The following is a 27,978-nucleotide window of genomic DNA, read 5'->3' on the forward strand; positions in this document are numbered from 1 at the left end:
GAAGAAATAACAAAATCCTCTTTGTCTCAAGTTGGTATCTACAAATTCTCACAGGGAGAAACAAAACAAAACAGCACAAAATGCCCAAAAGTCCAACATGTCAAACCCTCCGCTACTTTCGCATGTGAAAATCCCCTGAGAGAAATATTGTGTATCGCTACTGTAGATAGAGTACATGTACTCAAGAACAAAGAGGGCTTAAGAAGAAGACATGGTGAATATATAATAACTCTGAATAAATACCGTAAGTCCTCTCTTGTTTCTTTGCAAGTGCTTTTCAAGAAGTGAATAATAGTAAAGCTCTCCAAGTCACTTAGGGTCTGAGCCTGCAAATATCTACTCATATGAGTACTTCTTACTCATGTAAGTAGTCCCATTGAAGTCTGTAAACCTGCTCATGTGAGTAACGCTAAACAAGTTCAGGGTCTAAAACACTATGGGGGAGACAAAAGCATATACAAGTACAGCCCTAAGACTCTTCAGACATGGAGCAGCAAAAGATTTATCTGAGGCTTCCAATGTAAAGCCTTGTAAATTAGTACGAAGATCTAAAAAATCAGGCCGCCGCTGTATTGGGAAGCAATGGAGCTCTCTTAATATGGGGATATAGGGGTAATGTGATGGAAAGACTTAGATGCAGCATGTAGTCTAGCAGTTGTATTCTGTACTCCTCACAACCAGAGCAGTGGCTGGAAGTCTAGCGGGCAAATAATTATAGTAATCAAGTCACGATGAAACAAAGGAGAGGCTATTATTCCAGCAACTGGCCAAGGGAACAAAAGGTTGCCTGGCTGGATTCCTGAAGGAGAGTGGGATTTGCTACGTAACACGAGATATAAACTTTGATGTAATTAAATTGTTTTACAGACTTGTTTGCTTTTACTTTTTAAATAACTATTGACCAAAAATGAACTAATAGTTGGCTATCAATCTAGCTGATTAAATCTTGGGCAGCAATAAATGGAAATCTGCTAAAACTCAGGGCTTGATTCGTCTTATATACTTGCCAATATAAAAGCAATATGTGTTGAAATACTTTTGCCCTGTACTTAGTCTGATGAAGCAAGGAATACAATTCTTCGCAGTTTTAAGGCTAGAAAGTAGCAAAGTTTTCTGTCAAGGACTTTTTTGGAAGGCACAACTCTGGCTCTGTCTTTGTGATCTGCAGCTGAGAGTAGGGTGTGAAGAATGCACATTGCAGCCACATGGACCACAGTCTGTGTGTGTGTTGCAGTCCCTTGCAGTTAGTGAGGCTTTATCCACCTCAAAAAAAGCTTGGCCAGTCCTGCCTAATTTCCTAATTTATGCTGAATATGTGATGCAGCCTCAATATATTTTGAGTTAAATAATTCAGAAATCTGCCTGGCGTCCGCCTTGTCTGTTTTGCATGTGGGATGAGTTTGGACATGTGAATATAAGATGGACATGAGGATGGTCCAAGGGTCAGTTCTCTTCCAACTGGTAAACCTTTTTCTTAATCTCCCTTTTGCAGGAAGGGAAGGAAAGCTTAGAGAAATGAAGACCCAATGTAATGGAAATCAATGGTGAATAAATGGAAGATGGTATCTGGGGGGGGGGGGGGGGGTGGGGTGGGGAATCTGCCCCCAGCAATTTCCTCAGGCTAAAAAAATGAAGTTTCTCTGAAAGAAGAAACCTCCTGATGGAGATCCAGGTTTTGTTTTGTTCTTTACTTAGGGTATTGCTTAGCTTTGAGTGGACTTGCCTCCTGCTTACTGGGCTGCTCTTGAACAAAGGTCTGTTAATGTTTGAACATGGGTGGAAATGCTGGGAAGTATTATTGGCCCTTTGCCTTTACTATTGTGTTATTTTTAACTTGCATAAATTTAAAAATCTTTAAGTAAGGCTGAGGGAGTCTTATCCTTTAGCTGAAAGTGCCAAATTACTTATTGCCTTATTGCTTCCATCATTATTCTGCTGGCTGTGTTTGGGGTTGCTTTTTCCTGGTCAATCAAATTGTCCTGAATTTTGTCTTTCAAAAGGAAAGTTCTTATGAAATAACCTGGATTTTTCTGTGAACTGTGACTGGGCTTGAAATTCTGTGATATATTTGGATCCAATCCCGTACCTCAAATACTGAGGAAGCAGCTAGCAGAAACACTTCTTGCAAAAAATTAAGGGTAATAAAATTACTGTGTCCACACTATTCCTAGGAATCCAAATAAGTTTGGCTGCCTGATCTCTAATGCTCTAGATTGGACCACTGAGACTTTGATTTGGCTGTTTTACAACCGGTAACGTTCATATGTAGCAAATAGAGTTTCTACCAGTGCAAAATCTGTCCTCTACTTTTCAACTTTACAGAGAGATTTCATCTTTGTGCCTTTTTTTTAACTCTGGGGAAAAAAAAAACCAGCCCCATTTGAGGGGGAAAAATAGAGATAAGAAAGCCCATGAAGAAATACTATTTCTAAGTAATGTACTTTTTTCAATGACAGCTTAGTATTTTTGTTAAACGGCACCACTTTCAGCTTTCAAAAAGGTTTAGCCAACAGTGCTCGCACTGCTTTCGACAAGGCAAACCTTGCCCACCTGTTATAACCTTTAGGTCATTCCAATCATGTTATTTCTCCCATAATGCTAGAAGTAATGGAGTAGGCAGGAAGTGAAAGTAGAAGTTATACAGCACTGCTCTCCTGCCTTTTGTTTGCTTGTCTATAACTACCTTAAACTACTTCCTTCTCATCATTATAACAATGGGATGAAATGGTTCTTTATAAATGGCCATGAAGTAAAGGCAGGCTGCAAAGGCTTCTGTAACCTATTATTATGACCTTTCTCTCATCAGTAATTGTTTAGCAATTTGTACCTGAAAAATCCAAGCTGTCTGTAATGTGCCACACAAGGTGTGGTGAAAGGGCTTTGGAGACAGCTGGAATAATTATTAAATACCGATGTGGTACAAGGCAGCGAGTCTAAGCAGCATGAAAAGGCATCAGAAGGTTGAATAATGAACTGACCTTAAAATGCATTAGGCCCTAGATTGTTTTGGTGAAATAAATGTGTGTGATTTAACACAGAGGGTGTTGATGCTGTGCTTAGATTCACTTCATTAAGAAAAAAAACAACAACAAAACAAAACCTGAAAGAAACCTGGTGTAATTCTGCCATAAGTATCTGTAACAGATACCAGACTCCATGAAATCTGTGTCTCACAGAACTGGCAGAAGGATAAAGTCCTGAAATACCCTCATACTTTACTCATAAGCTACAGGGTCTCTTGTAAACACCATTTCAGTATCACAGCTCACCTATTTATTTAGATTAAAGCTGTAAGCAGCCTGACCTTCTCCAAACTCTTTCAATTGATCTCTGGGGCAGAAGCTTTATTGGTATTTTTTCACTAACTTTTGAACATGGCAAGTAATAGAGTTGTCCTTGTGACTAGGGATGAATCACAGCCAGACACTGTAGGGATGGGTGAGTGTAATGCAAGATGAATATCAGCAAGTGTCTGCGGGCTAAGAAGGCTGCTGGGGCTGTGGGAGTGCAGTGATTGCAGTGAGATCTTTTGCTTATGCTTTGGAATTGAAAAATAAAACTTTTGAAGTGTCCAGTGTTTGCCTTGAGCTGGATTGTTTGCGGTATTTTGCCCAACTATTCCTTGTCCTAAGTCTGGCCACCCACTATTTTGTGTAGTTTGTCTTTTGCTGGCCCTTTTCCCAAACCCGTTAGTGTTTGCCCAGCGAGTGCCAAAGCTTTCATTCTTCCTTCCCTGAATGGCTCCAAATTTGCATCTCCTGCAAACAGCCCAGCTGTTAGAGTCACACTCACAGTAAATGGCTGACACACTATTTATACACACTTCTTCTTGGGTAGCAACTTGCTCTGTGTTTAGGTGGGGAATATAATATTGCTTGACTTTATTTTTCACACTCCTGTTTTTAAAATTCTCCCTCTTACAATATTTTGACAGGTTTTCCTAGTTTTTTTGGCTTTGGCAACAGCAGATATTGGCTTATCTTTTAGTCTTTTCTTTTTCCATTATGATTTTGAACACAGTCTGGATGGTTCACAAGGGACATCAGCGCACGGAAACAGCCATGAAGATGGGAAGAATAAGTGGCTGCCAAGCCAGCAGTGTCGCAGGGAACTGCCTTGTGTGCCCTCTCCTGGCTGGAAGCAGCCGGCTCAGGCCGGCACGCCGTGCTCCCGGTGCTGCTGGCTGCTCCAGCAGGTCAAGCAGCAAGAGATAATGTAGGGATTTATGCCACAAACAAGACTAGGCTCTTCCTCTGTAACCTCAGCTATTGTCACTGCCTGTTCCTCAGTAATGCTCAACACTTCCTGCCCCCCGGGCATGTCTTTTCCAACCTGCTTCCTTCAGCTCTGTCCTTCTAAGTTTGGCGAGAAGCTGCTGGAGGCAGCTGGTGGGGGGGTCCGAGGCCTCCTCGGCGCTGGGCTGTGGTTCCTGAGATCCTGCTCCCTGTGGGCGCTGACATGCTCCCTGCTGGGACAGGAGGCTCTGGGCTCTGCCTTGTCCCTCCTGAATTGGGATCGCTGTAGTTGGATGCATTGTGCACTTGCCACCTCCAGCCTCATTCCCAGGGGCTTTACAGAACTTCACCTGGGTTCTTATGTGCCTCTTCCAGCTTGCTCCCTGGGTTGACAAGACTTTAAGTACTTGTTGTTCAATGGCTACAATGTGGTCATGTGCATCAATAAATGGACAGTCACTCTTTTATTCTTTGTTTTATGGTGACTGTCAGATGTTAGTGTTCTGGGTACAGCTCTGGGCCCTGAGGTGAGATGCCAGACCTGCTGCTGCAGGTCCCCATGTAAGGACTTTTTACTATTCATTTTACTAGCACAGTTGCTGTGGTGCTTATATATTTGTTTAGTTCTTTGGAGAAAAAAAAAAAGTTGTATTTTTGTACACTAGCAAATTATGTAATATAACTTAGTCTGCCCAATGTTGCATTGCATTTGGCAAGGGAGGAGCCATATAAATGTGCAAACTGAGCGTATATGTGAGTAGAGCAAACCTCTGCTTTCTCTCCCTAGTACCTTGTTTATAAACCTTTTACACTGATTTCTTTCTGCTTTTAAATCCTAAAGGAGTGATGATGATGAAGGACTTTCGCCTAAAGAGAAACTGAGGCCCTAATCCTGATTTTTTTTTTCTTGGGCTTTAATTTAAAATGAAGAATGTATATCAATCTTAGCAAGATCAGAGGACAATTTATCATTTGGATGAGTCCGCTAAAGCACTTTTCAGTAAGATAGTACTTTTCTTTCCTGCACAAATGCAGTAAGAGCTGTCCATTTAGTTAGGTTGTTGTTTGACCTGTTTTAGTTTGTTTCCAGTTCATAAAAAAGTGGTGGAGACAGTCCCCCTATTTAATTTTAAATTTGTGTAGGAATTTTGATGAATTCCTTGAAATTCATCAGCAAGCTTAGTTTTTAAGTTAGATATTATGAGCATCAAATTAAGCTGTCAGCATATGAAGTGATACAGAAGAAGATGTGTACAAGTACAAGCACAAGAACATGAACACACACAAGCATCTCTTTCCTCTCTCTGCTGACTGGGAAGTCTGAACAGCAGAACTAGAGGCTGGGAATTACATTTTAGTAATTCTTTTCTAGTTATGTCAGATTTCTAGCATGCTATTAGAGACATATGTGTCATCCTCACCATCACCCAACATATCATTGCTGTTTCAAACTGTTACCAGAGCTGTTGACACAGAATATTGTGTCTGTCGACAGCTCCAATTAGTTGGCGTGTCTGACTACTGACAGCACAGTCTACTTTTGTTTATGAAGACGGTGTGAGCTGTATCTCACTCTCACAACCTCCAGTGGCAGACAGATGGATAGAACTATATAATCATCAACGGAAGCGGGTGATATTCTGTCTTCACAAATCATCATGTGGAGCAGAACCAACGGCCTTTTGTCTGCTTTCAGAAATGACTGCAAGATTCCTCCCATCTGTCAAGTTATGAGGATGAATATGTATAAAATACATCAGATATATATGCGGGGTTTTGTATTGTGGGTTTTTTTTTTTTTTGTTTGATTGGGGGGTGAGGGGGAAGGGGGGAAAACTGCTTCTTAATTTTCACCAGATGTTAACTATGAGACATGGAACAGTAGAGGGAGAAGCACAATCATTTTCTCTCAAATTGAACTTTCTTGAGGTTTTTTTTTTTTTTTTTTTAAAGGAATGGACCCAACCCCTCATCATTTGCAAGTGTGGAACCCCATTGATTTCCTAAGGTCGTACAATTGCAACTGAGCAGAGAATTTAGTCTAATGCACTCTTTACAAGTATTTAATCCTCTCTATTGTGTGATTATAAAATCTTAGCAGCTGCCCAACCAGCGATGTACTGATTTTCATTTAATAGCAGTTACAGATACAAACTATTTTCAAATACACAGCTCCAAGTTGCCGAGTGGTTCCTCAAGCACAGTGTACACTGAGTTCAGGGAGTGTTTGTTCTGAGAATAGACACCCACCCCAAGTAGGTAAGTAGTAGAGATTAGACTCATTCATTCAAGCAAAATACTTTAGTATTTCTAAAAGTTTAGTATTTCTTAAAAGACCTAAAAATTGTGTGACATTTATTTTCTTAAGAATATTAAGATTAATTGCTATATGCAGATTTTTGTCTTTAAAGAAACAAGGCTTTCTTTTCCTTAGCACGTCAGAGCATCAAGATTTTCAATAGAACTTTTGTTGTAGCTAGCAAATTCTCATAAAGCAAACAAATGTGCACTTGAAAGTGAAGGGGAAATCAGAATATTAATTGTATTTGTGCATGTATTTCTCTGCCTAGTTTTCTGCTCTATGGTGTATAATATTTTTCAGCTTTCCTCTGTTGTAACACATGCCTTAATATTTTAGTGCTGATCCTGACTGCTAAAAGTTAATTACTGTTTGTTGCTGACTGAAGTGAAAGCACAATTTGAGTTTTATGCAGGAATTAAAGAATAGAGATTCCCTTATTTGCTATATTTCATATAGCAAAAGAATAAATGCCATTTCCATACCCTTATAAGAAATGAATTATAATCTTGGAAAAATGTTCAAACTTTCCTTGCAAAATTAGCAGGATCTACTGTATAAAATGTAGCATACATTTACAGAACTAGACAAGAAAACTGACAGAAAACCTTTTTAATTTTGTATTTTACTTCAGGATCAGATTCCTACCAATTGGAACAAAACTAGTGATAGCCAGGTTAGTTTTGATTATTCCCCACTTCTTTTCCCCTGCTCTGTGTCCTTTGCAAAAATAGTTACCCAATGATTAAAATTTAGCTGGAAGCATGAAACTGCCTATTAGATTCTATGGATCTTCAGAGTAATCTGGTGGAGCTGGAAGGAAAACATAGAAGTTTCATTCTGACTGATTTCACATCCCTATGAATTCCATAGGCCTTTTCTCCATTAGTAAAAAAACTTCAAACTGTAGAGGAATATTACTGCTTGGCCAGTTCCCAGTCTGTTCAATGCAATAATTATAATAGGTAAATCAGTATTATAAGAACATTGTATTTTGTTTAGAACTTAAAATTTTTCCAAAGATGTGTGGTTTTGAGTTTTGCAAACACACAAGCCATAGGACTATATAGGTTAAAATACCTTTGGCTTGGAACTTTTTAGAAATTGAATTTAAAACTTACATGAACTCATAGTAGCACTCTAATATCTTTCAGTTGTAGATGAGCAATGATATAATGAGATTAAGCTGCACATTGAAATTCAGCTGAAATTTTGAAAATTCCTGAGCAGGCCACAGCATAGACATATTGAGACATTTGCTGAACTGCTTGAGTTCCAAGGAAATTCATCATGAGCTCCTGGCTAATCTAAGAACAAAGGAACCACCTATGTTAGGTAAATAAATAATTAATTTTTGATTCTTCACTCAACTGTTCTAATTCCCGTGACCCAGTTCTGAAACAGTCAGGGATCCCAGTGAAAGACAGTGTGGTTTTCAAGCATTTGTTCAAATGAAAACTCAATGTTTAGATCACAGGAAACATGTAGGCTACAGTAAGAGAAATAACCTGTTGACTGAGTCTTGAGTCCCTGATCTTTCTGTTTCAAGGCTGTAAGAACAGAACTATTCAGAGCAAAGATGGGCTGGAGTGTGTAGCCCCTGGGTCTGTGACTTCATGGACACTGAGAGCTGCTGCAGAGCAGAAGTGATTTAGTGGGAAAGTTCTTTACTCCTGCCAGGACCTGCAGGCTCTTCCCTCTTTCCATGGCTTGCATAGCAGCAGTAAGGCACATTTGCTTCAGAGTGAGCCCCTTCTGGGATTCAGATGCTGGGGAGGTTAATGGGTGACCTTACCCAGCTACAAAAAGGTGGCTTTTATCTCAAATATCACATTCAGAAGAATATCACTAGGAGAGCTACTCAGTCTTCTGGGACATTCTTCTTCTTTCCAAACACAACTCTCATAATTTTTCCATCTTGTTGTCCCTAGTACCATATCTTGCAGATTGTTGGATTGCCAGCCCGAAGGCTAGTTTTGTTATTTTATTTATTATGCTAAGTTATTTTTAATTTATTTTAACTTAAAAAAAAAAGAAAAAAAGTACCAGTACTCTGAAGAACAAGTGATGCCTCTGTCTACTGAAATAGAAGCAGAGTTACTTAAGTAGTGATTGTTATTTATGCCCTTGAACTGAGCTGGAATTTGACTGGTAGCTGAGGACCCAGTAACACTTGGGTAGCTGTTGCCCAGAAGAGGCATGGCCAGATACAGCCCCTGTTGCCAAACAGAATAGGCAAACCAGATAAAAGAATGGGGTTTAACCCTTTTTTACATATAAGAATTGAAGCACTGGATATTGGGTTACTTATTCAGGTGTATGGTATGAAATAAATTTTTACCTCCTGTATTCCTGTATGTGCCTTAACCACAAATTATCCCTCAGGCAAACTTACCTGTCATTTTGGTAGTTAAATTAGATTTTCTCCTGTGGTAACTTCTACAAGTTTAAACTTGTTCTGAGAACATTTCAGAAAGGACAAGTTGTTGCAGATCCATTCTTAAAGGAGGGGGGTATGTAGGACCACCAGCTGTTGGAGCTGTTTTTACTTCAAGAAAGCATGAGTGTTTCTCTTATTTAGTCCAGTGTGATTGCATTGGAGATATTTCTTCTAGAAGCAAATTTTGTATCCCACAACTTTATGTTAAGAAAATGCTTTTGTTTGAATAGAGTTTAAATTCAAAATAGAATAATAGAATTTTACTTCAATTCCTTTCAAATGTGGAACCAAATCCTGGCTGCTGTAGTTGGCTTGTAAACAGTGCAGTTTCAGCCAGAAAGAATTATTGCTCATGTCTAATGGAAAACACCCCTTGTAGTTAGGTAAATGAAAAGGAACATCCCCATTTTGTAGGAGGAAACAGAGATATTTTTACAGTGCTGCACCCAAGGTTCTGCATGTTCAGAGGGCCAAGCTCCTTTTAAAGTGAGTTAAAAGACAGTTCTGTATTGAGACCAGAAGTCTGTGCCACTGTTTATATGGCAAAAAAAAAAAAAAAAAAAAAAAAAGAAAAAAAAAACCAAACAAAAAACAAAACCCCAAAAAAACCCAACAATGTACAACAAGTTGTTTTTTTGTCTTATTTTGCCTGGCTTGCTGTTTTGCCAGGTGCTAATCCTACAACCTACCTTAAGTCTCATAGTCCTTCTCTTATTTTTCATTGCAGGATAACAAGTATCTTGACTGTAATCTATTAATTGAATTGAATAAACTTGTTTCCCTAGCAGTGAGAGCATATTGTTTGCACACAGTGTCATCCCAGGCCCTCCAGCTATCGAAAGATTGCCAGATATGTTTATTAAACCCCCTGAGCTTGGAAAGAACACAGAAAACTGTCATCTAGAGCAATACGAAAGTGCCTATCTCAGCTGGGGATCTGGCTGTTATGAATAAAGGAAGAGTTTGTGGTGGAGTTTTGAGATGTAAAGAGAAAAGGCTTCCCTATGGTGCAAATGTGTTGGAACCCTCAGGCGAGAAAAAAAAAATAGAATTGTTGCTGGCAGTACAATGTAATTATTGAGTTAGGCTGCAGCAAGGCCTGCGAGCTTCTGAGGTAAAGGCCTGGTGACTTTGTTTTTTCTTTTATCTTCCTCCTCCCCCAAATCAGGACAATTAAAATTTTGCAGTTCCAACTTTTTTCTTTTCTCCTTCTTACTAGTAATTGGACTGCAAATATCTATCAAATTTCCAATGATTTTGTGAGATGATAGGTTTCAAAGTTCTCTTTTTGAATCTGCTTCCTTTCCTGTTTTGTTTGCCGTGCAATGCAAACTAGTCATTAATGGAAAGATGTAGGGAACAGTAAAACCTCTAAACGATGCATTACTGCAGCTGGACTCTCAGCTGTGCTATACCTGGGCTTTACTGAGCTTTTCTCTGTTGACATCAGAATTTAACCTACATGCAACAGAGCCAGGGCTAAATCTAGATTAAATTGTCTCTGAAGAATGTTTACTTCTATTAACATGATATCTCATGTACCTGAGGTGTATTAGATTAAAATATTTCTACATCAGCAACTGCTAAACTTTTTTCATCCTTCTTAGAGGTTCATAATTTACTGCAAACTAAAAATAGAAACAAAAATCATATTATAAAAAGGGAGATAATTTCTGTTGGTCTGATGATTCCACTTGAAATTAGGATGTGTCTTTGGGGGCTGTTGGTGCTTCAAGGTATTGTTGATGCCTTATACTTATTTTCCCCAATCCTCTCCATTAATCTTTAGAAAGTCCTTGCTGGCCATCTTGGAAAAAAAAACACTTCTGTTTCATATTAATTACACTTACAACTTTTGTTGTTCACATGTACTATTGTCTTATTTTAGTGCTAAAATAGTAATAATATTATCATTATTGTGTATTTAATATTATTGTTATTGATTTTTTTTAAAAAGGAAACAAAAGTCTTACAGTTGCTGATTTTGCAAGTCTGAGGTGCACAGAGTATACCTTCTTAATATTTTATGGTGGGAAGACATGGAAAATGTGTTGTGGTAAATAACAAGTGGTGAGGTAGAACTCAAACAAGGGCTGATGCTTACTTCTGGTTCCCATCAATTGCCCAAGGCAATGGGGATCTTTCCATTGACTTTGGTGAGCTGTGGATGGGGTTCCACATGTCTATATACAAAATATGTTGTTGTCATTGATTATTTATGTTGTTGTCATACCCCAAGGCTCCAGTCCAGATCTCTGATCCCGTTGTGCTGGAGCATTATCGGAGCACCCAACTAACGCTGCTCCTGAAGCTCTTTTAACCTAAACAGAATGAATGGCTGTTCCATGGAACAATCCTTTTCTAGAAAGAGTCATTTGATTCACATAATGAGATGTGAGAGTGACCTGCCTGTGCTTTTGGCTACCCTGATTCTATATTACAATCCCTGCTGCTGTTGTCAGTAAGCCAAAACTAGATAGAGTTGGGTTTTTCATTCCTGAAACTTAAGGAAGGAGTTTATGTTTACAGGCATATACCCCCTTACTTTCTGTTGTAGGGGACTCAGATTTTCCTGGCTTTTCCAAGGGGAAAGCAATTTGTGTGAAATTGCTGTTGTGTTTGCCCTTATCCATGAGGTTTTCATAAAATATTTTTACTGGTCTGTTATCCAAGGAGGAGTATTAAAATGTACCTGTAGTCTGTTCTCTGTCTTGTATCTTTTAGCAGAGGCGGGCTTATTTCTTCACATCACTGATTGAGAACTCAGACTCTTGAGATTTTAAGATTCAGGTTTTCACTGCTAACCTTGTAGATAGAAAGAGAGAAGAGATTCTAAGTGCTTGGTTTGGTTATGGACTGAGGATCATGGCTTTAGTCATGTTTGTTCATGCATAACTCAGAGTTTACACTGACTTGGGCAGAGCAAGAAGTTACAGCTGCAAGATCTCTCATGAACACAGTATACCTGTCACGTCCCTCACTATGAACTCCTTAGGTAGGAGGAAAATTACTAAGCTTTTGTATGCAGTGTTCCTCACCTTTGCTCTGTTTGTGGTGTTTCCTGAATGTGGGTTCTGGGGTAGCCATGTGTCTGGCTACCAGGAGGCATAAAACAGGAATAGGTCTCACTACCTAATTCCCTATACCTAGGGAATTAACTCTGTGATGGCATTGTTTGGTAGATGGGAGCTGTGAGGATGTGCTGTTACTCAGAAGTGATGAAGTCCACCTATTTGCAACCTGACCTGTGCCTCTTATACATTGTTGCTGAATTTATGTGTTTAACCACATCATCTCCCGAGATTCTTTGCTGATATTCAAGCCTAATGGAAAGGATTAAGTGGATTATTTTCTTCAGTGTTGACTCACAAGGGAGATAGTAGCTGTTTGGTTTCAGCAGAACCTCAGAACCCTGTTAGCTCACCAGTCCTCACCACCCAGGCATAACCTCACCTCCCTCAAAGCCCTCACAGCGCCTCTTGTAAAATAATGCTGGATCCTGCAGGTTTTCTGTAAACCACACAGACTTTCTCCTGAGCCCACTAACAGATGGGAACATGCAGGCCCTTATTATGCTTTTCAAGTGATACCACTAGGAATGTGTTACCTTGGAGCTAAAGCTGTTTTGTTCCACTTGTGATCTGTTTGTTGGAGTTTCCCCAGTTTGGAAAATCCCACCGGTTTCCTTCTTTTCTGCTAGTAACTACCTGCTTTGTTGTAATTAACGTGACACAGTCTGTAACTATTTCTCTGTACTCTCCACCAATAAAGGGGATACTCAGCTAGGAGATCCAGATGTTGTTCTCAGCTGGGCTGCTGGCCTGACATTGAAGGCTAAACAAATGCCCACAACTTTGTGCCTCATTGGTTTGCTTTCCCCCATGCCCTCTGTGATCTGTGTGTAGGTACATGGGGACCTGTCTCTTATGAAACGTCAGCTCTGCAGTACAAGATGCATTTTCTCTGAGTGCTTGCTCACTCACCTCCTTTCATAGTTTACTTCAGATATGTGATTCAGGCTTCGTCATTTAATAAACATTGTGCTCTAAAATAAGTAGTGGTTAATATCAAGCAGTAGATTACTAAAGGTGCTTCAATTATGTTTTCACAGTAGTATGAGCTCTGAAAATACTAGGAGACAGCTTTCACTAGGAAAGGTAGTAGTCCTTATGGCTCTTGAATATCTGAGAAGCATTTTTTTTTTCTTACCAGGGAATTGAGGAGAAATTCTGTAGCACCATCTGTAGCTCAGGGTTTTTCCTGCAAATATCGATGCATATTACAGCATAAGGAAATTTTCCGTTTGCATAGCTGTCATCTTGAACATTTCAAATGATTGTTATATAAATAGAAGCTTCAACAAGGGTTTGGACAATGCTCTTGGGCACATGGTGTGACTCTTGAGGTTGTCCTGTGCATGGCCAGGAGTTGGGCTCGCTGATCCTGATGGATCATTTCCAACTCAGCATATTCCATGATTCTGTGATATGTATATGTATAAATGTTGCTCACCTGAAGTTGGTGGCACAACTCCCAGAGGTTTCAGTGGGTCAGAGCCTTTCCTGGTGTCCCTCTTTCACAGGGGATTTTGAGATTTCAGTTTGGCTTTTGACGGTGAATTGCCCAGTTTAAAACTCCTGATGAAGGAACATTGTAGGAAAAACATTTTTCAATTAAAGCTTTTTTTCTTTGATGTTTTAAAGTAAACAAAACAGATAATGTGCTTTATTCTGAAAATAAAAATAAAATTTTCACACTGTCAAAAAAAAAAAAAAGGAAAAAATCTGTGACAATAATGGAATTGCTGTGAAATTGATCCAATTTTTTTAGGTGTTCTTGTAGAATGAAGATGTAGGACTGTCAAAATATTTGTTACTAGCTCTAGATTTCATTCCAGAAATTACATTAGTTTTGCTTCACAGGGTTTTTCAGTTTTACTTTCAGATCTTGGAAAATGAAAAATACCACAATAAGTCTTTGTTAATGCAAAGATCCCTGCATAATACCTGAAAAATATTGAAATATTTTAGGTCACAGAAAGTCAAATGATTGCTTCCTGTTCTTTAAAATACTTAACTTTCCTTTCCAAAAATCTTACAGTATTTTAGAGGTTTTGCTCTTTCAGTTATGACTTGCTTATCTTGCTGGGGGAGGAAGGATAAACCAAATGAGTTGGATGACTTTATAGTAAAGTAATTTTTTCACAGGTCCTTTACCCAGAATGACAGACTGTGTTCCCTATTACCCCTTTACACAGTTTTCAGTTGTTATGATATTGTATATATGCATTAACAAATAAAGGAATGCATCCACAACAATTATGTTCCTCTTCTGCTTGATTTAGTTGTCAGCATGCATTCACGACTCTGTAAAGTATCTCCTTCACAGCCTTGTCAGAAATACCTTTTTCTCCCCATAATGTCAACTTAGTACAGCAGGCAGGCCAGGTGAGCTTGGCTCACTTTCAGGTTTTGTCTGTCTCTTTATCTGAAATTTTTAAAGGGGGATGTCAGAAGAGGTAATTGCCATAAATTACACACTGTCTGTTGTAAATTGTGATGAGAACATAATTGAAAATTGAGCTGAGAGGCACTTCCTGGATTAGAGCCGTGCGAGAGCCAGAGGACAGCCCCAGCAATTTGCGGCGGGCCTGCAAAGTCATTTTTTCCACCCCTCGCTCCAAAAGTGTAATTGATTCCGGTGCTGTACGATTACACTCCTGTGTCAAGGGTTGGCCTGAGGGTCCTGGAGAGGGTTATGGAGATGATTCTGTGGGGCTCACACAAATAATTGACTTGTTTCATTTGAGTACTGAGTGAGGGGAATACCAGTTTTTTCCAACAGGAGAAGTGGAGCTTGACTGCTTGTGCAGAGATGTCACCGCTCAGAAAGGGACATTGTTCAAGGTTCCCAGGCATTGTGTATGTCTCTGGTATATTTGTGCCTCTCTCAGGCACTGCTCAGGTGAAGATAAGTAGTAGAGTTGGGGGAGGGGGAATAGTTAACTTTACTCTCTTTTCCACCCACTTGTCCCTCCTCTTTTCATCTCAGCTAAATAAAAGTGTGAAACACTAAAGAACAAATCAACTTAAGTAGGTATTATTGTTCACAGCAGAGACCCACTGATAGAAGAGTTTTGACTGAAATGATAGATACAGAAATCCCTACCAGTAGAGGAATGAGTTGAAATTTTCTTTGGCCACTAAACCTGCTGATGCTGACCCAGTTCAGCAGCTTTTCCATGCTGTCCAGGGTCATCCCAGCTGGCAAGAGAAGAGCTCATGGATCTAAATTCCTCTCTATCAGGAGGAATTCAGTGTAGCAACCTTGGCAGGGAACTGACCCACCCAGAGTTCACTAGAAAACACAGCTACTTTGCTCATGACAAATTACAGCCCAGTTCCAAGCTATGAATTTGAAAGTTTGACCCCATTTCATGGAAGCACTTCAGTCTTGCACAATTTAAACTTTTGGATACATTTGCATTCTTTTAGATCTGTTTATATCAACTATACTATCAACTCAGAACAACTAAATCTATGAAAAACAAATCACCCTCCTGTGAGGGAATGTTAATTGCCATATTGCATTAAAGAACTGTGATCGAATGGATTTAGTAGAGTCTCTCAGCAGATGGAATTATGAAAAGCTGATGGTACTTTTTTTATACTTGTGGCCCATGTGAATATAAATGTATGTATGTGTGTGCCTTTAAACAGGAATATTTGCCTTGTAGCCAGTGGTTTTCAGCCTCTATCTCTGAGGAGATTTAAATAAAAAATCTCATTGCTTTGGGGATAAAACCCTCAAGCCTCTGAATCCAATTCGTATTTTGAGTACTTCTCAGCCCATTGAAACATCGATCATGCTACACCAGTCTTTTGTAGTTATAATTTGTTGATGATATTTCCCAAGAGGGATGACCTTTTTTTGTAAAAGCCTCAGGAACTCCTGGATAGGGAATAAACAGTTGCAAAGAAAACAACCCTCTGTGCCTGGAATCCTTGGTCCCACACCCCTGGGATAATCTTTACCTAATTTAGGTTCTTAGAGAATTCCCCTGGAAGCTGACTTGGGAGAAGAGTGAGGCAGAGAGGCAAGGCTCAGCATGAAGACATACAGTTTTGGACCTGTACATTCCTAGTCCTTTCATTTTCCTGCAGAACTAGAATTTCAGAGACACAATATCTCATGAGCAATAAGGAAATTAATGTATTAGACCTTTCTATAAATTGTAATGAGTTGCTTTACATATTTAGAACCAGTGTATTTGAAATATTCCATTCCATGGCAAAGTTTAATTTATGATGGAAGAGGGACAGCTTTACCAGGCTTCTTCCTCAAACAAAACAGGCAGCAGGATACTGCTGGGCTAAGTTGAGTGGGTACTCTGAGATAGCAAACATGAAGGGATTGTAGGTAGCTGTAGTTCCTGATGATTGTTCAAATTCTTTGTTGGCTACTGCACACATGCAAGAAGTGCTGCTGGTGGGTTAGTTACATTACAGACCTGAGAAAATGATTGCCTTGGCTGAAAAATGCTGTTTGTAGGAGAGCTGGTGAACTGACAAAATATCAAAACAAAACCAAACCAAAAAATTTTAATGAGACTTTTTTTTTAAGTTGGATTTTTTTTCTCTACTCTTGATCTTTGCATCTAATTCCAAAATGAACAAAAAGTACCTGGCACATACTTTGAGGGCTTTATGTGGGCTGCTGCAAAGGGGGCATGGCCTTGGCCAGCCCCCTTGGTGTGAGCAGCATTCTGTGCTTGTTAGACCTGATGATATTAGGATTTGTTCATTCTGCATATTCAATGGTGTTTTTTGCAGTTGTTGGGTTTTGTCATGAATTAAAATATAGCCCTTCAGGAAAAACACCAAGGCACAGGTTTGAGTCCTTGGAAAATTTTTGAGATGCCAGTGAGGTGAGTCTTTGGGTCTCCAAGGACACCATTTTCTTTTTGTTGTGGTTTTCAGACATGTCCCATAAGTACTACAGAACTATTCAAGTTTTGTACAAATAACTGTCGCAAATCTGGCACACCTTGGGTTCTCAACTGAAGACTGGAAACAGCAGGTGAATAATTGTGATACTGAGGTACAAATGGGAAAACAGCATTGTCTTATGCTCAGAAGGTTAAATTCTGGGGAAGAGTTGCACTGATGGGTAATTGATGACCTAATTTTGGGTCAAAGACTTAACAAAGTGGTTTAAATAGTTTAAATAGTGGTCAGCATGGTATCTTTCTGCAAAGGTTCTCTGGATTTAAGCACTGGGGACATAAATGACTTGGTCTATATTTTATGCCACTGTAGGTCTGACTAGTTGTTTCATTTAATTTGATTGGACTCAGATAGTTAAACAGACAAAGGAGGAGTTAAACTGCCGTACTGGAAAATGTGGAAATTACAGTCTTTTGTTTCAGTAAACCAATTGGTTTTCTGAACAGACAATCCCAGACATCATGTCTTGAAAGCAATACAAAGCAGATTAGATTGTGAAGAAACCTTCATGTCAAATAATCTGCAAAGAAAAAAATCTTCCAAGGTCATCTAGAAAATACTCAAGACTTTTACTTTAAATGCGAGTCAACAAAAATGCACAAAGAAAAAAAATTAAACATGTTTTGTTTGAATGCATGTTCATGGATTGCAGTCACATTTGGACAAAAAAGTCTTCTAAGAAGCTGAGGTGGATGGCAGGGGATACAGGAGTTTTCTCTTTATCCACAAAGAAAACTACTCTTACTGATGCTGAAATGCTGAGTAAGTTAATCTTTTTAATACAGAGGTTTCAACAAATAGATACAAACAGAATGCATATAAAGATTAAAAAAAAAAAAGAAGTAAAAGAGGGCATGCAGTTCCCCCTAATCAATCAGTTATGAATAAAGTGATAAAACTCTTTTTCAAACACAGGAAAAAAAATGCTACCAAAAGTTCCCTGGTCTCAAGATACCATCTATTTAGCTTATTAGGAAGAAGATTGAGATGCAATTGGATGTGTAGTCACCTTCTTGGAGGGAGAGCTGCATTTTAGAGCTTGTTTGAAAGAATTTCTCTGCCAAACCCCACTTGGAGTAGGGTAAATTTCTGAGATTTTACAATGTGCAGGTTATACAAGAAGTGTGTCAGACAGCTAATAGTAGTAGACTTTTGTTTGTAGTCCAGGCAATTGTTAATGTTCTGGGAGCATTTCAGATTTGGACTATTTAGCAAGGAACGTTGCAAGAGTGAACACAAAAAAGTTGTAGTGGGATAGATGTGCATGTCAGGAACAAGGTTTGTGTTTTTTAGTGTCATGGACAGTTTAGCTGTTGGCATAAACTTCCAAAAGAAAGCTTGGATTTTCCATCTGGGGAAGATGTGCAATCCAGAGATTTGTTGGCTCAGTAGGGGATTAACTGGATACAATTCCATAGTCTGTGCTGTACTTTATCTCACACCGTGGTATCTTTTGGCCTTCAAGAGATTTGATTCTTCTCAAAACTGGACTTAAAAACTCAGGTAACATGATACTTGCTCTATATTGCTATTGATTATCCCAGCTGTAACAATAAAATCTGGTCATTAAACCAGCTGTAGGAAGAGCTGCTCTGTCTGGCCCTTCTCTCAGGTTAGTTAAACTGATGGTTTAGGTACCCTTTTGTCTTTCAGACCACATAAATAATGGGGAATGATAGTTTCAACTCTAACAAAGTATAACCAGAGCATATGAGACATATGTTTTTGGTTTATTTTTGACACAGGATTTTAGAGCAACTTTTAAATCCTTTAGCTCCAAAAGCAGGAGGCTTCACTTGCCTTTTTGAACAGTACTATTAATAGCCCTGAGTGAAGTGGTCCTGACTTTTGACAGAGGACAGTGGCTACACGTCACATGGATCATTCTGTATGGCCATCCTCTGTGATCAATACTTCATGGTGCCTTTTCCCATAATGCTCTAAAAGCCTTTTTTAGTATTTGGCTAAGCTTGTTGCACATAGTGTTTACCTCATTGTCTAACTCCAGGCATGGCAATTGTTCTCATTTATTCAGGGAGTTTTCCTCTTTAATGATGGTAAGAGTAGTAATGGGTTACAGGTGAAAATAAGCACACAATTAGCACAGTCAGACTCAAGGTTTGTTGGTGCTGACTACTCCTTAATCAGTGGCAATTAACACTGGATAAGTGTTTACTCTAAATTCTCTCAGTACTCATGTAATTGATCACAATAACACATTTTTGTCTATAAGGGTGATGAGGGGATTTTGTTTCCCAAAAAAGCACTGAGATTTATGGAACATTTTGTGTCTTGTGCAACTATCTCAAGTTATAAAGCATGAAATAAAATGTAGTAGCTTCAGTACAGGCAGAAAGCAGGTATTTAAAAATCAATGTATTTGGTGTGTAAACAGCTTGACAGTTAAATACCTGAGGCCTGTGGCAGAAAATAGACCTGAAAACTACAAGTTACATAGACTAGAATGGCTGCTAATTGTGGATATTTGGACTGAATTCCTGCTTTGTCACCAAATGTTGTATGAACTTTGGTCATGTGAATTTGTCTTTGTGTCTGTTTCTTTTCTGTTAAAAAAAAAATGGGGAAATAGTGCACGATCGTGTTTCACATGAAAAGAGATGTAGGCTAAACACAGAAGCAAGTTGAGACCCTGTGGATACAGTAGCACTGAAGGTGGGTAGTATAAGATGAAAAGGTGGATTAAAGACACAGATATGGCATTTAAACTCCCCTCTACCCCAGTTTAATTGTTGTGGTTTATTTGCAATTTTCTTATTTGAGTTAATTGCTTAAAAAAGCTTGTAGGTATGATTGTAAAGTGAGAATTCATAGATTAAAAATAAGGCAGAAGTTCTTGGTTGCCTTCATAACAATGAGCAAGTTTTCAGCACATTTGCCTTCTTTCCTGTTTCCATGCTGAGGGGCAGTTGTAGCTCACTTGTTCTGAGGGGATTCTCAAGTGCCTGGGTGGCACTTTTGGGACTGTGAAATCCAGGTGTTAAAAGTTGTATCTGCAACAGCAATATGAGAGTGTTTGGTGCTGGGGACCTGATATCCACACTGTGTGTTTTGGGATAGACTTTTTTGTTTAAAACTGTCTCTAGCCTGGCCATATTTATCTGAATGTCCATGAACAGTGTGATAAATCTGGAAAAGAATTAAAAATTGAATTGGGAATAATCATGGACCACCTCTTCCATTTCAGTCTCATGTGAAAGAAAGTTTGTGTGCACTAAGGTCAGTGTGTTAGGAACTAAAGCACATGAGGACATCAGGCGTTTTGCTTCCTAAACACCCTCTTGACCTGAATTGCTAATGTAGATACTGCCACATAATTAGGCTGGAAAGAAGTGATAATACACTGACAGTTAAGGTACTCCTCTCAAGGTTATTTTAATTTTTTTTTCAAATATAAACACTGAAACCAGTATTTTTAAAGATACTGAAGGACCAGGAAGGACAAAGAAATGTCAGACCACTTTGTGCTGGACGCTACAATGGTATTTAGACAGGGTCTGCCCCAAAGGCTTTCCAGTTTGAGAACCTGAAGGGCATGATTCAGTGGAAGGAAGTAAGGATTTACAATTCCTAGCCTTGAAAATTACCTTCCCTGCAGCTTTGGTACTTTTAGTTCAGATCAGTGTTGATGGGTTTAAATGAAACATGAATACAAGTTCAGCAGCAGAGCTTTACCCTCAAGTCTCTTAGCTTCTAGTCTTGTGAACTGTCTACAACACTACAGTGAACAAATTTATTTTTTTTTTCTCTTTATGATATATATGTGTTTTTTAGTCCTTGGCTTTATATTTTATACCTGTAAATAAATGCATTAAAATGGTGTGCAGCAATGCTTTTAATATTTGACATGATCATCAGCAAGTAATGGATATCTAAATCTTGTCACTGTGTGTGTAAATGCCTACACTACCATCTGCATGCACTACAACAGCATTAAAAAAAGGTTTCAGCAAGGCAAATACAGCAATTGAGAGGGTAAATAGCAAACAAACACTACCTCTAAGAATTGCCAAGTATGATGCTGTTTGTGCTGCTTGGGACCCCCAGGGGTCAGAAGCCAACTCCTTTTTGTGCATAGCATTAACAGAGGTGATCAGCAACTGCCATGGTTCAGGTGGAAGTTGCAAGTGTTGTCATCTGAAGAAGCAGCTTCGAGATTTTCTTGGTCTTCCAGTGCAAAAATTCTGCTTGATAATTTATAAAGGGACCTTTGCTCAATTCTGCAAAGATGGCCTGTGTCCATAAAACACAGGCGAGAGCCTGGAAGTTCACGTCAGCAGAAAATCAGACCTTGTGTCCTCCAGAAACAGCTGCTTTAAGAGGATTTGGGAGAAAGGGAATGACCACAGTGTACCTGGAATAGGAAGGGGTAGTTATAAATTGTGATAATTATATGGCAGATTTTTAAATAGATTTTTCTTCTTTGTACACAGTGAAGACTTGGAACCAAAATAATCCAGATTTCATTCCTCAGAAACTGCTACTATCCAAGTTGGGTTATTGGATCTTTTGGCTCTTCACTACTACCCAACAATGTTTCTTGTTGGGTGGTAGCAAACAGCCAAATTGTCCAGCATTGCTTTTGGGTGGGGATTGATAGACACAGTCCTCCAGAACAGCTGTAGTACAGGGCTGTTGTTCTGGCTCTACATAAGGTACCAGATTTTCCCATCTACTTGTTTTATTATTTAAAATTTATTTGTAACCAAATGCACAAGCAGATTCATTACATTAGCTAATTATCCCTCTCTTTAAATTCAATAGTGTAATGAAAACAGAAGAAACTGTTTTACCTTCCATACCAAAACATGTATCAAACATAGATGTATTTTTCAAATTAGTTATATGTTCAATTTTAATAGGCCCTTTGATGCCTCCTCATGAAAGGCATTTGGTCCATGAAGCCTGGAGTGTATTCTGTGGCCCTCTATAATTTGTGGAAGTGTACATTAGTGGAAAATAATAGCAAAAGGCTACCAGACGACCTTTTGTTTGTATTTATTGTCTTGTTTCTCATAAGAAGGGTTTCCCCACACTTATTTTTTGAATGCATGTTTTGTCTTCATAAGAGGAATGCATTCGTGTTTTGTTTGGTTTAAGAAATTAAATAGGATAAATTGTTTCTGCTTACATGTTATCTTGACTTGAAAAGCATTTCAGGACCTACTACAAACTGTCAGAAAAATACTGCAGTTAAAATGAGGGTGGAAAAGAGGGTGTTTGGGCTTCGTGTAATTTGCATGATTGACTTTTGAGTTTACCTGTTCTTTGTTATCCCTTTAAACATCCAGTGCTGATCCCTTCAGTGTGTGCACCCAGCTTTGCCCTTGGAATCACAGAATAAGCAGAGTTGGAAGGGACCCATCAGTCTCATCGAGTCCAACTCCTGGCCCTGTACAGGAGCTCTGGGACTGTAGGAAATGAAGATATTTCTTTCAGCATGTGGCTTAGGGACAGTTATGGTTGTGTGTGTCTACCCTGCAACCAGAAATCACCTCAGATCCCCCTCCTGGCTGTGGGTCATAGCTGCCTACAGGACTGCCAAGTCCAAATGCTAAAATATCCTTCAGTGGCATTCTGTATATCTCTGATGGCTTAAAATAGTATATACTTTTAGTTTTTGGTCTTTTTCTCTCTACTCAGATTATTGTCTGTGATCTCAACTGGATTTTCAAGCTTTTCCTGGAAAACTTGACCCCATTCTAAAGTGGAGGGTGAAATGGTTGTTTTTCACAGTCATGGCTGCAGAAGAATCTCAGCCATTCAGAAACTGTGGTAAAATTGAATGGTTTACTGATACTCAGAAGCTTAGGCAGGGTTTCTTGTAAGCCAATTTTTATTTGGGGTTGAGATGTTATGGGAATATGTAACAACAAATAATATAAAAAGTCCCATGGTGTAACTGCATGGGTTTCTTCCCTCTCATGCTCAGTCGTTCTCGTTCACCCAATAACCAGGGCATTCCCAGGCAATTAAACATTGTAAGATACCTCAGTGAACAGCAAAGTCAGGTCATGGGTGTGTCAGAAAAACCACACCATGTAAAACCAAAGATCCCTGTAGTCAGTACAAATTATCTGTCAATTCATAATGCTGAGAGACCAGATATGAGAAGTTAGATCATATAGTGGATCCTGTCCTGGTGCGGTGTCTCACTGTGTGTCAATCAGCAATTGAGGGATTTCCTCAGACATGGAAGACATCCTAGAATTATGAAATGCAGATTATGTTTCTGTAGCACCCAGAAATCCTGAGGTGTGAATCAGAAAGCTATTGTGCAGTACTTTGTAATTGTGAAACAGAGAGCCTGTCCTGGTTGCAATTTTGAATCTGTTGGGCTCACCATAAAATATCATTTGTATAGTCTGATAGAAGCAGACACACAGCTAGATTGTGATTTTGCAAGCCATGACCTGTACATTGAACTGTGTTTAAGGGATTAGCCCTGCAGCTTTCACTGGTGCTCGTGGGCAGCTGCAGTCAGAGGGGATGTCCCCGGGTTCATGCAGTGCTCTGAGCCAGCAGGAGGGCCCTGAGGACACGGGCACTGTGTCATCTCAGCTGTGCTCATTCTAAATCTATACCCCTTACTCATTTTGTTTCCCATTTGTAGCAGTGGAAACAAAGGAATGTGAAAAGTTTTGGGAATACTTTAAAAAGCAGAGAAGGATAAGGCATTCTCCAGTATATTTCTGTACAAGGGCTGGGGCTTAAATTTCAATATGCACTTAAATAATTTATGAAAATGAAAAAAAGCCATTTCAGAAATGTTTCTATTCAACTATTATTAAAATAATAAGTGAGACAACAAAGAAATATTTTTTCTCATATTTCTATCGGGATGCCATTAAAAAGCAGTAATTAAAAATGGTTGTATTTCCATAATAGAAATATTTTCTTCTATGAATCGTTCTTTGCACTTGAACTGTGTTGACTGAACTAGAGCTCTCCTTTTTTTTTTTTTTTTTTTTACCTCCCCTTCAGGAGAAAGACAACTTTTCTCTTATGAGACCTCTCTTGCCACTTGCTTCCTGATTTATTCTTTCTTGGATGCTACATTCACTGCAGGAAAAAGGTAGGAAACATTTCTTTAAGCAGCAGGTTGCCACTGTAAAATGTCACAAAAATAAACTAGAAACTTGATGTGATTTTTAAATTAATGATCCCAGACCTAAGCAGCTAAAAAGTTGACCTTTCTACTTCCTCATTTTTTTTCTTTAATTTTTGCCTTTAAATGGCAGGAAGGTACCCTTTAACATCTTACCCTTTAAAAAAAAATATTTTTGTTGCAAAGGCACTATACTATATAAGACTTATCTTTATATTGAATTAAAAAAAAAAAGGTCAAATAAGAGAATTCTTGGTATTACCTTGCAATTATTTAAATAGAAGTTATGTTGTTCTTACAATACTTACTGGCTGTAGTAGCAATGCTGAGAATTATTAAAATGCATCAGTATCTGTAAAAAATCACCTGTGTGACTTTCAATGAATGAGGCCTTTTGTACAGGATGAGGAGAGGAGCTTTTGCACTGTGATGTGATTATTCAAACTAGCATGACCATAACGCTGTGCAGATAACAGCAACCTTTTAGCCTTGACAACATGAAGTCCTTCCTTTTAGCAGTCCTTTTTTTAGCTTCAAATCTTCTGTTGTTGTTTGGCTTACAGAATAAAATGTGCAGAATCAGTCTACAAAAAAATTCTGCGGGGTTTTTATCAAAATGCATTTTGAGTGTTGATGATCGTTGTATGTTTGCACACTAAGAATGGGGGATATTGTACCAGAAACATGTAGGCCTGTGCTTTGCAATGAGTTTCTTTCAAATCTAAAAACAACTCCCTTTCATGGAGGCGTTTGAATTTCTGCAAAGTGTTCATAACTCTCTGTGATTCATTTAATTGTCTTCCATTTCCTTTATCTTACTTTTGTTGCCATAAGGGTAGAGGCTTAGCAAATAAAACTAAAATCAGTACAGGGAGTCAAAACCAGTTTGTCCCTGGAAAATATTTCTTTTGCTTTAAAGAAAAACATACTTTTGATAATTTAAATAATAACTGCTTTATGTGAAACCTTGCAAAGACTTACATGAATGCTTAATTTCATTCACACATTCAGCCCAGGGGAGTGCTTACAACAACTGCTATGCAGAGACTGGGACAGGCTAACAGGAGAGAGGTTATATGATTTAAGGTTGAGGTGTGGATGCTGGGGTTTGATATCAGAGATGGTTTTGTCTGTCATGTTGTCAGTTGTGTCTGTGTGGCACTTGTGTGGTTTAGCACTGATGAAAGTCTGTGGAATGAATAGGAAACAGCTGAGATTTAATTTATATATTTGGACTTCTGAACATTTATCCCTTGCTTACTTTTATAATCTGAGTTCAGAGCTGAACAGAATGACATAATAGTGGAAATTCAGATATTTTTTAAAGGGAAAAAAAAAAGAAAGGAAAAACAGCAATAAAGCAGGAGGAGAGAAAATACCTCTACAAATGCAACAGACATAAAAGTAAGTAAAGCAAAGTTAAAAATTACCATAGGGCAGGCAGGACACCTGCTAAAGAACCTTCTGCTGCCTCTCACAGCTGGAAAGAAAAATGAAAGAGATGCAAACAACTGTTCTGGAAGCATGAAATCTGCCTTTTGTCTTTTCACCCCTCCCTTTCTGAACAGTTACAGTATGCAAAATTTAGGGGAATCTCAAAGTCTGCAGAGGAAAATAAATTCAGCAGGCTCTGCATATAAAAAGCTGAGCCATGGAAGTGTGCCTCTTTGAAAACAGGAGCATGTTTGGGAGCTTCCCGGTGCATTGAAGAAAGTGGTAATTAATGCATAGTGAATGACTTCGAATGGAGGTTGAATAGGGGCATAACAATGGGAAGTTTTTTTTAGGTTAAAGTGTTGGAAAAAGGAAAGCTGTTAAAAGATAGCTACTGTGAAGCTACAACTTCAATCCGTGTCTTCTCTGACTTTCCTTTATAGACTGTGGTGGGTTTTGTTTTGTATGGGTCTCCAAATACAATGAAGTTAATTTGCACCAATTTCATTTTGTGTATGCTTTGGGATTTTTTTTCAAGTTTTTTTTCCCCCCTTCTTTTTGGCAGGGCTTGGTTCTTTGATGGTGCTTTTGAGCAAATGGTTTGCCCAAAGTTCAGATGATGTTAGCTCCATCCTCTTTTTCATTTACAACATCAAGGGGATTACAGAGAATAACTTTGTTGCCCAACATCAAGGCTATATCTTCAGGCTACTAGAAAGGTAGTTCTCAGAAAGTGTGTCTTCTAATATTTTAGAACCTCCACAGGCTTCAGATAAAACAAGTATTAAATACAAAAAGCTCACAAGGATCCCAAGGAAGGTTAAACTCACACAACCTCCTTCATGTTGAACACCTGAAATGTATTTTTTAGACTGTTGGAGTGTTATCATAGTGAAGACAGCAGTGAAGTCTTATATAACTGAAGACAGAAAGAATAAAAACCAGCACCTTGTTTAAAGACAGGCAATTTTTAATGGTACCTAGGCTAAATATAAGCTACTTTTGCTATCGAAAAGGGTATTTGGAGAGTAAGCAAGTCATTTTGGAGGGGTCTTGGAGGTTGATTTTTTTTAAGGGATCATAAAGTAGTAGATCTGCAATTCTGCTGTGCTTGATCCAAGTCCAGAATTTATAAAGCTTGAGGAGAGAAGGAATGAAATGTTTTGGAGAAATAAAATAGGGAAGCTAGTGGGCTCAAAATAGTTTCAAATATTTTCTCTTGTTAGTAGTTCTTAACAGGACTTCTGGCTTAGAGTATTTTAAACTCAGCATCTCAATTCCTATAATGTAAGTGTTTATTTTTTCCTAAGGAAGATATGAAACTAAAAATACCCTAGAAAACTCCCCAAATAAGTTTTGTTTACCAGACTGAGAAAATTTAGTACTGCTGCATACAGCCTAGTAAAGCCCTTTCTCTCCCAGCAGTTCATTTTTGACAGGAAGGTGGGCCATGCTGGTTAGAATACAAGAGTATGCAAATTTGATTGAAAAGTTATCTCCTTTTGCTCCTTCCATAGACATGTTGTCTGTCCTGGTCAGGGGCATATCCTTTCTCAATACCTATCTTCAGCCGGTGTCTTATTACCCTTCACTCCTTAATGATTATAAATGGTGTGTGAATTCTCAGGTTCTGCAACAGTGCTCTAAAATGACTATTGTCAAATATTACAGTGATAATAATGATGTTTTAGCTGCATTTTTATTCCCTTTTCCTTGTACACACATGTAAACCAAAGTTTCTGACACTGAAGAAATATTTTATCAGTCTTTTGCTAAATTGAAAAGGCTAATATTGTGTTAATTTTCTGGAGGTAACTGGATGTATCTTCTGAACTGAATGGAAGTCAATGTCTGCATTTCAACATATCTTTTACCTTGTTAGAACATATATGTATGATATCAATAACTTTATTGGGCAGGAAAAATAAAAAAAAAAAGAAATCCTCGACTTAAATCTGTCCTTTTTGTTTGCGACAGATTTTTCAGATTCACCAGGGATAAAGTTGCCAAGCCTAACTAGAGTCTCTTACTTGACCTGTGAGATTCTGTTTAATTTAGGCCAAGTTCCTGACTTTTGTAAATCCCTAATTGCCTTTTCTGTCTCTCACTCTCTTGGGAAGCCCTTAGCAGCTTGAGAGAGCACGTGGTCCAAAAAAGTCATGATCATCAGCCCTAGAGCAGGGCAAGGTGTACAGGAGTCTGTGCAAGCTGCAGGGGGAAGGCTGGAACCTGACTCACCTTTCCCATCACAGCTGAGACTTGGCACATTGTCCATCAGAGAGAACAGTAGCACCATGTGGGATGGAAAATGGGTTGGACTCCTCATCTCCTGTTCCTTTTTGGTAGATGGTCCAGTAAATTGGGAGTAAAACAGGGCAGATTTACTGGTGGAGCAGCAGAGGCTGATGCTCTGTATTAATGTGGTGAAGGGATGGTTA

The 27,978-nt window shown here is 38.7% G+C and overlaps 1 long non-coding RNA gene across 1 annotated transcript in view; it reads left to right on the forward strand.

Annotated features, from left to right (window-relative positions):
- LOC128793024 (uncharacterized) overlaps nt 1–27,978 on the forward strand; it is a 156,928-nt gene that overhangs the window by 72,819 nt on the left and 56,131 nt on the right. The window contains exon 2 of the long non-coding RNA XR_008432637.1: nt 23,983–24,073. This is a non-coding gene — a long non-coding RNA (uncharacterized LOC128793024). The remainder of the gene's footprint in view (nt 1–23,982; nt 24,074–27,978) is intronic.

The sequence above is a fragment of the Vidua chalybeata genome, chromosome 10 (assembly GCF_026979565.1).
Source record: "Vidua chalybeata isolate OUT-0048 chromosome 10, bVidCha1 merged haplotype, whole genome shotgun sequence".
NCBI classification, from domain to species: Eukaryota; Metazoa; Chordata; class Aves; order Passeriformes; family Viduidae; genus Vidua; species Vidua chalybeata.